Genomic DNA, 10911 nt, shown 5'->3' on the forward strand with positions numbered 1-10911 from the left:
CCTCAGCATTTGAAAAAGAACTCACATCCCTTTTGGGATATTCCCTTGCTCTGTCTATGGCATATCACCCCCAGACCAATGGAGAAACAGAACACATAAACCAGGAGGTCAAAACACACCTCTGCATCTTTTTCCAAAATGACCCCACTCTCTGGGTGGACAATCTTCCTATGGCAGAATTTGCACATAACCACTGACCTCATTCTGTCACTCACCAATTGCCATTCTACCTCATGTATGGCTATGAACCAAAACCTCTCCTGTCCCTGATTACACTCACCTTCCTGCCACTGAGTCTAGACTCAAAGAACTCCAAAAAGCCAGAGAGGAAGCCCTTGTGGCGCTGTGAGTCAAAGTGAGGTTCAGTGGTGAAAACCAACCAAAACCAACACAAAAGACAATGAAAGCAAGTGGTGGTGTGCCTATGTGGTACCTAGATGGTAGAACCTGTTCTTTGGGAGGGTTTTTGCAAGCTACAACACTCAAAGATGAGTGCTGAGGGTTGGGGGTGCTCCTGACGAAGAGGGAGCAAGAATGTGATAGAAAGCGATAGGGTAGACTGCTGTCAGCCTACAGAAGGATGGATGGTGACTTAATTTGATGTCCTAAGCTGTACTGAGCTCAGGGAGGGCTTTGAGCAAAGTATATGGATGATAGATGATGATAAGCGAAGTAGATGATAGCTAGACCCTTAATAAGGTCTCAACTATCGAAGCTGATGAATGATTTACTGAGAGATGATAAATTGTGAGCAAGAGGGGCTCTCTGATGTCTTCTTTCTTTTTTGCTACCTAAGTACAGTGACTTATATACAGTACAGGGGTGTTGCCTATGGAAAACAAGGTGCAAACACTTGGTAAGTGATTGGTAACTGATGAGTAAGGAATGTAAGCGATGGGTAATTGTCTTGGAAAGCATTGGTAAGCATTGGTAAGGATAAGTAAGCCAAAAAGCGAAGAATCAGTAAGCAAAGTCAAAAGATTGGTAAGTATTGGCAATAGGTGAGTCAAAGACAGTCAGAATGTCACAGTATGAGTCAAGCAATGTCAGGAACTGGGAAAGTGCACTGGAATCACATTAGGGGGAGGCTGTGCATGTCACATCTCGAAGAGATCACTTCTAGGCCAAAGTGGGATGACAGAGAGGCAGTGCTGATCTGATGCCGATATGGTACATCCAAAAGTGGACAGGGTGAGTCAGATGTCAACAGGGGTCAAGCTTTGGGGGTCTGTGGGGTGACAGGAGCATAGGGGATCACAACTTTCCCCCCCAAACCATCCTCTCAGTGAAGCAAATAAAAACTTCATGAATGAGGCTCTGTTGGAAGAGAGGATGAAGGGGGAGCATCTTCTGCTGTATCTTGCAACAAGGAGGCAAGATGTGCATCATACTCATCATGGATGCGATCAGGGAGAGTGGAGAACAGTAGATTATACTGTAGCTGTTGCAATTTTGGAAGAATGATGGACGAGACTGGTATGAAGACATTGCAGGGGGCAGGGAGGAAGGATCCATATGCTTCTTGGACTGGAGAGACTGAAACGACCACATAAGACCTTTCCAAGTGAATGACAGACCTGAGGTGACCAAAGAATGTCCTCCTGGAGGTCATACTGACAAAAAGAACATGCTGTCCAAGCTGGATGGGCTGAGAGGGGGCAGATGAGGGTGGGATGTACCAGGATGCTTCAGGATGGAAGCTGGTAGGAACTCCTGGTAGATATATGTAGCCATGGTCCCTAGCAAAGGGGACAAGCAAAATGACTGATGTGGAGGCAGCCATATCAGAAGAATTAGTGAAATGAGCGTCTTTTGGAGGGAGTGCTGTAGAAATGTGTGGAGTGTGCAAATCCTTTCCAATCTTGAAAGGTAGGATCACGTGGCTGAGCACTACAAGCAAGTGTGGGAATGGTTTCGGTGTCTGCAGAATTGGTGGAGATACGTTGAAAACTGGAATGCCGTACACGGGTGCTTAAGAATTTTATTGGCACTTAACTTGCCTCCTCCTTTTTCTTTGGCATTGACAACTTGTTCTTGTGTGAGGGATGACTGCTGACATTGCTGGCTGTCCTTCTTTGCATGAGGGCTATGGTCTTCACCTCCATTCATCAGCTACATCCATGTCCACCTCACCAAACACCTTTGGTGTGTGACAGCACATGACCTAGTTAGAAAAACAATGAAAGATTGTTCTTCCTGACCCTTCACCCCATTTCAAAAAGGTGATAAGGTTTGGCAAGAAGCATGGAACTTAAAATGTTCCTATGAAAACAGAAAACTTGCCCCAAAAAGAGAAGGACCCTTCACCATCTCTGACATCCTATCTCTGATCACATACCACCTCATGATTCCCACACAATGGAAGATACACAACATGTTCCATGCTTCCCTCTTATCACTGTATTGTGAAAATGACATTCACAGGCCAAACCTCCTGGCTCCACCACCTGACCTTGTCAATGAGAAGGAAGAATATGAAGTAGAAGCAATAGTTGGCCACAAAAGGTCTGGCTGTGGACACACCTCCTTAATTAAATGGAAGGGTTATGTAAGTATACACTTACTACTCACACTACTCACATGCACCACTCATGGTATCACATCACACTATCACATCTCCTGTCACATCCTCGATCCTTCGTCTGGGCATGTGGATCCCTGCTGTGTTGTACTGTTTTGACCCTGGGGGTATATATACTGGTGCTGCATGTAGATGCAGGGTCATCTCTTCTTTCTTTCCTTCTCTCTCAACTGCCTTGTATCAGTGTATACACTTGATCATAATCCCACACATGCCTGTCCACATTCTGTTATCATTGCAATCCATCTTGAGTGTGCTCACCCCTACTGTGGTGAGTTCCACTTTTTTTGAATGTGCCATAGCCTGTGTCAATGCCTGGTAGAGGTGTCAAACTGCTGTCTTGTTGCATCCCCTCCATCCCTGTACCCTTGACTACTTGTAGTCAAGGGAATAACCCTCTGCCTGTGACACTGTTGTTATCACTGCTGTCTTTGTCCTTGATTTCATTGTCTCTGTCATCTGCTGCCTCTCTTCCCTGGCCATCTATGCCACCACTCATGGCCCTACCTGATGATACTCTGTTTCTGCCCATCTCTCCTTCACATATCCCCTTACCAGCATCCCTCCCACTGTTGCCCACTTCCACAGATAGCTCCTTGTTGTCTGATAGCTTTACTGTGGCTCTCCCTACTGTTGCAATGTCTTCAGCACAGTCCTTGATAGTGTGATGTGAGAATACTACTCCTGGAAAGATGCCTCCCTTCTTGACAGCAGGAGATATTACTCTGGAAGGGCTGCATAGCTGGGAACTAGGTTGTGAAAATTAATTCTGGCTGAAAGGCATAGCAGAGGATGTTCAGGTCACTAAGGTTGTTGGCCATCTTCTGGACCCCCATGTACAGGACTGGATCAGTAACAATGGTAGTCAACTGACTGCCCTGACATTCACTGAGTTTATGGATGAGGTTCATACATATTGGCTTCCCAGTGATTGGGTGGAAGCTATCCAGCAGAAGTCACTGTCATCGATGCAGGGTAACAAGGCCTTCCATCTGTAGGCCATTGAAGTAGAAAGCCTGAATGTCCTGTTGCAAGGAAGTGAGTTCCATCTCACTGAAGATCATCTCCACTTTCACTTAGAATCACACATGCACCTGGACCTCACTGCAGAATATTGATTGACTGCTGCACATCGCAAGAAACAGTTCCATGCTTGGCTCAATTTAGTCCATCTTCTAGATGAGAAACATGTCCATGATGCTGCCAAGCTCAATGTGGCTCTTCATAAGAAGCCATTTCAGCCTAGTCACTCAGCCAACACTACTGCACTGAACTCAAAGACATCAGATAGTCATGTACACACTCGTCCCCCCACCCTTACTGTCAAGGAATGTCAACTCCTCTGTGACAGTTCTGGGTGTTTCAAGTGCCACTGTCTCTTCCAAAACCACACTATGCATAACTGTCCAAATGACATCCCAGATGCTAAAAACTACAAGGCACTGACTGCTGCTGATGTTGAGGCTGCTAAGAAGAAACATACAAAGCTGGTTGCTGCTGTCATTGAAGAAGAACCAGTGGCAAAGTGTGCCTGCATCACTGAGGTTGATGACAACACTGATGCCATTGCTGTTGTCATGCCTTTGGCCACACTTGGGGATGGGACTGACTCAGGTGAAGAGTATGTCACACCTCTCTCAGTTCCCCACCTTTGATGGTCCTGCCTTCTTGAAGGACCTAATCTGACCTTCCCCTTGCCTGTAAAAGCACTGATTGATAGTGGCTCACATCTAGTTCTGATTGATGAGGACCCTGTCTTGAAGTTGGGTCTTTGGTGTTGTCAACTACACAAGTCCCTCAATGTCTCAGTGGCACTTTCTTCTGGTGACCAGGAAGTCATGTTGTTTCAGAGTTATGTTGTTCTGTCCTGCCTTTCTTCAGATGCATGTTTTTGTTTGCATTCTGTTTGTGCAATTGTTGTGCCCCATTTGTGTACACCACTCTTGTTAGGGCTCCCCTTCCTCTTGCATATCAGACTTGTCATTGATCACACTCTCTGTACATGTGTTGATAAGAATACTGGTTATGATTTAATAAACCCTTCCCCAGTTGCTGTCCCCACTCCCTCACAACCAGTGACTCCTACTGTCCAGACTGTCAAGCAAATGAAGAGTGCTGTTCTTGAAGAGCTATGTGGTGTCTTACCCACCTATTGCGAACTTGTTGAGGTGGCATCCACTCCAGTTTGTGGGGTGGATGTCATTGGTGCAGTGCAGCACTGCATTGAGGTCCTCACTGCAGCAGAGGAGCTGACAAAGCATGATGCATGACTCAAGGATGAGTTTGCTGACTGTTTTCCTGTCAACATTCCACCCACAAACACCCTGCCTGATGATATCCTTTTCCATGTACAGCCCAAAGATGCAAACAATGTGATCCAACTTTGGTTGTATGATTGTCCCAAGAAGTATCACTAGGCATGGAAGACATTGCTACAGCAGCATCTTGATGCTGGGCAGTTATGGCCCTCCAATAGCACACACTCTTTGCCAGCCTTCATTATCCTGAAGGCAGATCCTACAACATTACCCTGCTGGGTGAATGACTTTCAGCAACTTAATCTGAATACCATACTGGACAATCACCTGCTACCTTGCATTGATGAAATCCTGTGCAATTGTGCTAAGGGCAAGTACTTTGTGAAACTGGACATGACTAATGCATTCTTCCAGACCAAGGTACACCCAGACAATATCAAGTGGTTGGCAGTACACACACCTTGGGGTCTTTATGAGTGGACCATCATGCCCATGGGGAATGCCCCTGCTGTCCATCAGCATCACATGTCTGCTGCCCTCTGTCATCTGATCAGCCACATTTGCCATGTCTATCTTGATGATATTATCATCTGGTTGCAGACACTCAAGGAACATGAATGCAATGTTTGTGTGGTCCTCCAGGCCCTCCATGATGCTAAGTTGTTCTGTTCCCTTAAAATGACTCCATTGTTCTGCACTGAAGTGCTTTTTCTCAGTCACCATGTCTCTGCTCAAGGGATCAAGCCAGATTCCTCCAAGATTGCAAGGATCCTTGACTGGCTGGTCCCACAGTCGGTAACTGACATGTGTGCCTTCCTCAGTCTTTTCTGTTATGTCACCAACCATCTCCCCAACCTCATGGAACACACACATATCCTGAATGTATTAACAACAAAAATGGCAGAGCTCAAGTTTCCTGCCTGGGCTGATGATCATCAGCAGGCCTTTCAGGCCACCAAGGACTTGGTAGTCAGCCCTCACTGTTTGATGACCATTGACCATGATAATCCAGGTGATAATCACATATTTCTTACATGTGACACCTCAGATTTCCAAATGGGAGCAATCCTCTCTTGGGGACCTACCTGGGAGAGTGCTCAGCCAGTCACCTTTGATTCTATGCCTCTTTGTGGCACTGAGCTCAATTATCCCATGCATGAGAAGGAGCTCCTTGCCATCATCCATGCACTGAAGAAGTGGAGGGTCGAGCTGCTTGGTGCTCCAGTGCTGGTGTATACAGATCATTGTACACTTCAGAGTTTTGCCTTACAGCATGACCTCTCCCAATTCCAGGCTCACTGGCAGGAGTACATGTCACAATTTGACCTGACTATCCATTATGTTCAGGGCGAACATAACATTGGGGCTGATGCCTTGTCTCATCACTCAGATGATGTCCCTCCTGTTGCTGCAGTGTCAATAGTTGAGGTGGACAAGTCATTAATGGTGGAGATACTGAAAGGATATATGGAGGACCCCTTCTGTCAGTGTCTCTTCTCACTCCTTGACTTGCTCCCCAGCCTGCAGGAATGCAATGGTCTGTTGTACCTTGCAGGCTGTCTGGAAATTCCTTGTGTGCATTCCCTTCATGAATGCTTCTTCCATCTTGCCCATGACACCTTGGGCCACTTTGGCACAGACAAGATGTATGTGGCTCTATGAAACTCCTTTTATTGGCCTAATATGCAGTGTGATCTTGCATCCACATATATCCCCACTTGCACACACTATATGTGCAACAAGTCCCTGACTACCATGCCTGCAGGCCCCCCTACACCCTTTGCCTGTCCTGGATGCCCATGGAGACTCAGTTGCAGTTGATTTTGTTGGACCCTTGCCAGAGGATCATGGCTTTAACATGATCATCACCATGACAGATCATCTTGGTGCAGATATGCATCTCATACCTTGTCAAAGTTCTATCACCACTGCTGAGTCTGCCTCACTGTTCTTCAACCACTGGTATTGTGAGAATGGTCTCCCCTTGGAGATTGTGTCAGACCATGATAAGCTCTTTGTGTCTTGCTTTTGGAAGTCGCTTCATAAACTGATGGGTGTTAAACTCAAGATGTCATTGTCTTACCATCCTCAGACAGATGGAGCAAGTGAGCACACCAATAAGACTGTTAACCAATGCATTCACTTTCACATTGAATGTAATCAAGAAGGTTGGGTCAAGGCCCTGCCTAGGGTGTGCTTCCACATCATGAATACACTTAACAATAGTACAGGGTTTTCCCCCTTTCAACTACACCTTGGACACTCCTCATCTCCTGCCCCCTGTCTCCACCTTGGAAGCTGACACAGAGGACCATAGTGATGCAGCCAGTGTCCTGGCTTGTTTAGATATGGACATTCTTGAGGCTTGCAATAATCTACTCACAGCTAAGCAGCTCAGGCCCATGTGGCCAATCACCATCATGTCCCCAACCTGAAGTTTGCAGTCAAGGACAAGGTTTGGCTATCTACAAAACATCATCATCATGAGTATATTGCTAACAGTACCAATCATGTAGCTAAGTTTATGCTGCAGTATGATGGACCATATACCATCTTATCAGCTTCCCCAGAGACATCTACATACATCCTGGACATACCACATGTGTCAAATGCATGTACAACCTTCCATGTTAGCCAACTATGTGCCTTTGTGCCCAATGACATGACACTTTTTCCCTCATGGGAGCTGCCTTGCCTGGGCCCTGTGGTCATGGCAGACAGCCAGCTAGAAAACTTCATTGAGTGGATACTGGATGAAAAGCAGGCTGGGAGGTCAAAGAAGTACTTGGTGAGGCAGCGAGGGTTTGGACTGGAGGATGATGAGTGGTTGATGAAGAAGGAGTTAGAGGATTGTGAGGCATTGGATGTTTGGGAAAGGGAGCATCTGCTGTAGAGGGCTAGAGGTTAGAGGTTAGAGGTTTGGGAGGTTGGAGTTGGATTAGTGATGATGAAGAAGTTGAAGAAGATTTGCTCGTTGCATGCTCACCCTCCTACTCACACTACTCACATGCACCACTCACACTCATGTGCCACTCACAGTATCACATCACACTATCACATCTCCTGTTGCATCCTCAATCCTTCATCTGGGCATGCAGATCCCTGCTGTGTTGTACTGTTTGGACCCTGGGGGTATATATACCAGTGCTGCATGTAGACATGGGGTCATCTCTTCTTTCTTTCCTTCTCTCTCAACTGCCTTGTATCAGCATATACACTTGATCATAATCCCACACATGCCTGTCCATGTTCTGTTATTGTTGTGATTTGTCTTGAGTGTGCTCACCCCTACCATGGTGAGTTCCAGGTTACCCTTCTTCTGAAAACTCATGGCAGAAAGAGTCACACCTTGAACATGTGGATGATACCCTCTCCACATATAAAGCACACTTCCCCAAGGATTTTCCCCCTCAGAAACAACCTGCCAGATGCTCTTCACACACCATCAGGACCATCTCTGTTGAAATGCCTCCCCATCATTTCACCTATCCTTGCAAACCCTCTTCTTGCCACACCCCCTTTGCTCACTGCCAACAGCAACCTGCTAGCTCCCAAATGATAAACCCTTATTGTCTCTTCATCACCAACCCCACTGTTGTTGGCACCATCTATCATGAAGTCAATGAGGATTCTCCTCTCAACCTTGTCTATCATGCAACCATCCAAGCCCTTCAGCTTGAAGAACTTTCTCACTATGTGAACTGACAGAATCCCCTTCTGTCCCCTGCCAGAGCTATCTTGAACAAAATTGCCCATGAGCAGGTTCCCCTGCTTCTTTGCCTTTTGGATATCCTTAGAGGTGCAGACCTCATATATAACATTCATTAACACCCCATGTTGATTGCCCCCCCCCTCCTCCTGGGTCTTGAAGACCCTCAACTGCAACATATCCCCCAATTTCCTCTACATCATCCTCCCCTCCAGCATCATTGTTGTCATCCTCCCATTCCTCCAACTCTCTTTGAAGAGTGGACAGACCTTGTGCCTGTGGTCTTTCAGGCCCAAACCCACAACCCTGTGAGTCTCATGGCTTGTCATCACCCTCTGTGGTGAACCCCAAGGTTGCCTTTGGCATCACTGAAGCTGAGCTCACCTATACTATGAATCAGGTTGAAACTCTGGCCCAACTGCCACCTTCCCCCATGCTCAATGCCCTTGCTGAGGCAGATTGTCCTCTCACCCCATCTGATCCATGCTACCATCAAGCATGTTATGTCTGCCACTGCCTCAGACATATCAGGGTCAACTGTGCCCTTTATGAATGTCCCTTGTGCCGCACCACTCATCCTGGGCACACCCAAGCCCAGTGTCCATCTATGCACTCTCATTGCCCTTTACAAGAAAGAATATCTACCCCTGCATTGGTAGGCAATCATACCCTCATCAGGAGCAAGGATAACAATTTTTATGATAATGATTTTGACTTTGATGACTCCACCATCAGCAACATGACCAGAGAGCCTTACAGAGAATAGTTGAAGTCAGGGACTTCAATGCTTAGAGGAGGGGTAATGTTATGTTTCACCCCTATTTTCCTTTGTTTCACCATGTGTTTACCTTGTGTTTACCTCATTGCCCTTCCATTGGACTTGTTTTCCTTTTTGAGCCATCTTCTCTCTGATCTGACAGCCCTCTACTTCCTTCACTAGCATTAATACCTCATAACATGCTGAAGACATGTGTCATTGTTGTTCAACCAATGGCATAGTTACCTTGTTACACACAGACACCTCATGGTCCATTCTTTTGTAGTATTTAGCCTGTCAGCTCAAGTCCTGGAATTCCCAGACTTGAGTTTCTCAATCATATGCAGTGTTCTCAGAACTTTGCCCTCAGCATCCCTAACCTGGACCACTCTTACCAGCACTGCCTAAGTCCTCTGTCATTTACAGAGGTTACTGCAGCCATTGCTCAGTAGAAACCATTAGTCTGTGACTGAGCTCAACCTATGCCTCAACTTTGGTCATAGCATAACAAAAACTGACTGCATGAGTCATCATTTTGAAATGGCTGCCATTTGATCAAACCTTATCCAAAACCATTGACCCCTGCACCAATAGAGAGCCAATAGTAAGGACTTTGTCTCATACACTTATAGGTTAGGGCCCAGGTTGGGGGTAATGGGGCAGTATTGACTTTAGTGAAAAATGTCCAAACATGTGGTCAGTTTTTTGAGCCACTGTACAATGAGGATACTATGACATTTCAGACTACAAATACCCAGCTTGATCAACTTGAGGAGGAAGTGCAATGCCATGTTCATGACTTGTCAAGTGAGTTTGATGGCTCATCAGATTGTGATGCCAGTGACAGATATATGGAGTTGGGTGTGGACAGCAACAAGGATGGCTTTATGGGTCTAGTAGATAGCACATGACTGATGACTTGGAAATGACTAAAGGTGACACCTGCACACTTTATTTATGAACATTAGCTGATTGCCTTGCAGTAGCTCTGCTGTTCACCTATTCCAAAATGTGGCTATGTAATGCTTTGAATGTACTATTTACCCTCAATTTGATGTATGATCAAACTATATCTCATGTGCCTCAATCCCATTTCTTCCTTCTTCCATTGCTCCCACCACCATGGATTGGCCAATCTTCAGAGATGAGGTAGGCTTTCATAGACCCACTGATTCACTAACTAATGAATGTTCTATCACAGGGATATCTGGAATTGACTGACCAGGGCAAAGAAAGTCATGATGGTCTTGAGATCAGCCACCATTTTCCCCCAGAACTTGACACTCAAATTGATTGTTACAATGTTAGCATGATAAACACCACATATCATCCCCCATTGACAAACATCTATCATCCACTGTCAATGGATATTAGCTATCCTCCCACATCCCTGTTCAATCAATTGTTGATCTTCACATCTTATGAGATTGAACAACATACCAAAAACCCACATCACCCAGAAGCTGATGTTTTCCACCTGCAGCACACAGTCACAGATGCCACATGACAAAGTGTTTTCTGCTCATGTTGTGATGACAGGGGACTGGCCAAACTGGCAGGGAGAAGTTGCCAGAGGTGAGGAGTTTGACTGTATTCACATCATTCC

Source organism: Pisolithus orientalis, assembly GCF_024613125.1.
Source record: "Pisolithus orientalis strain OTSU chromosome Unknown F5J12scaffold_2, whole genome shotgun sequence".
NCBI lineage: Eukaryota > Fungi > Basidiomycota > Agaricomycetes > Boletales > Pisolithaceae > Pisolithus > Pisolithus orientalis.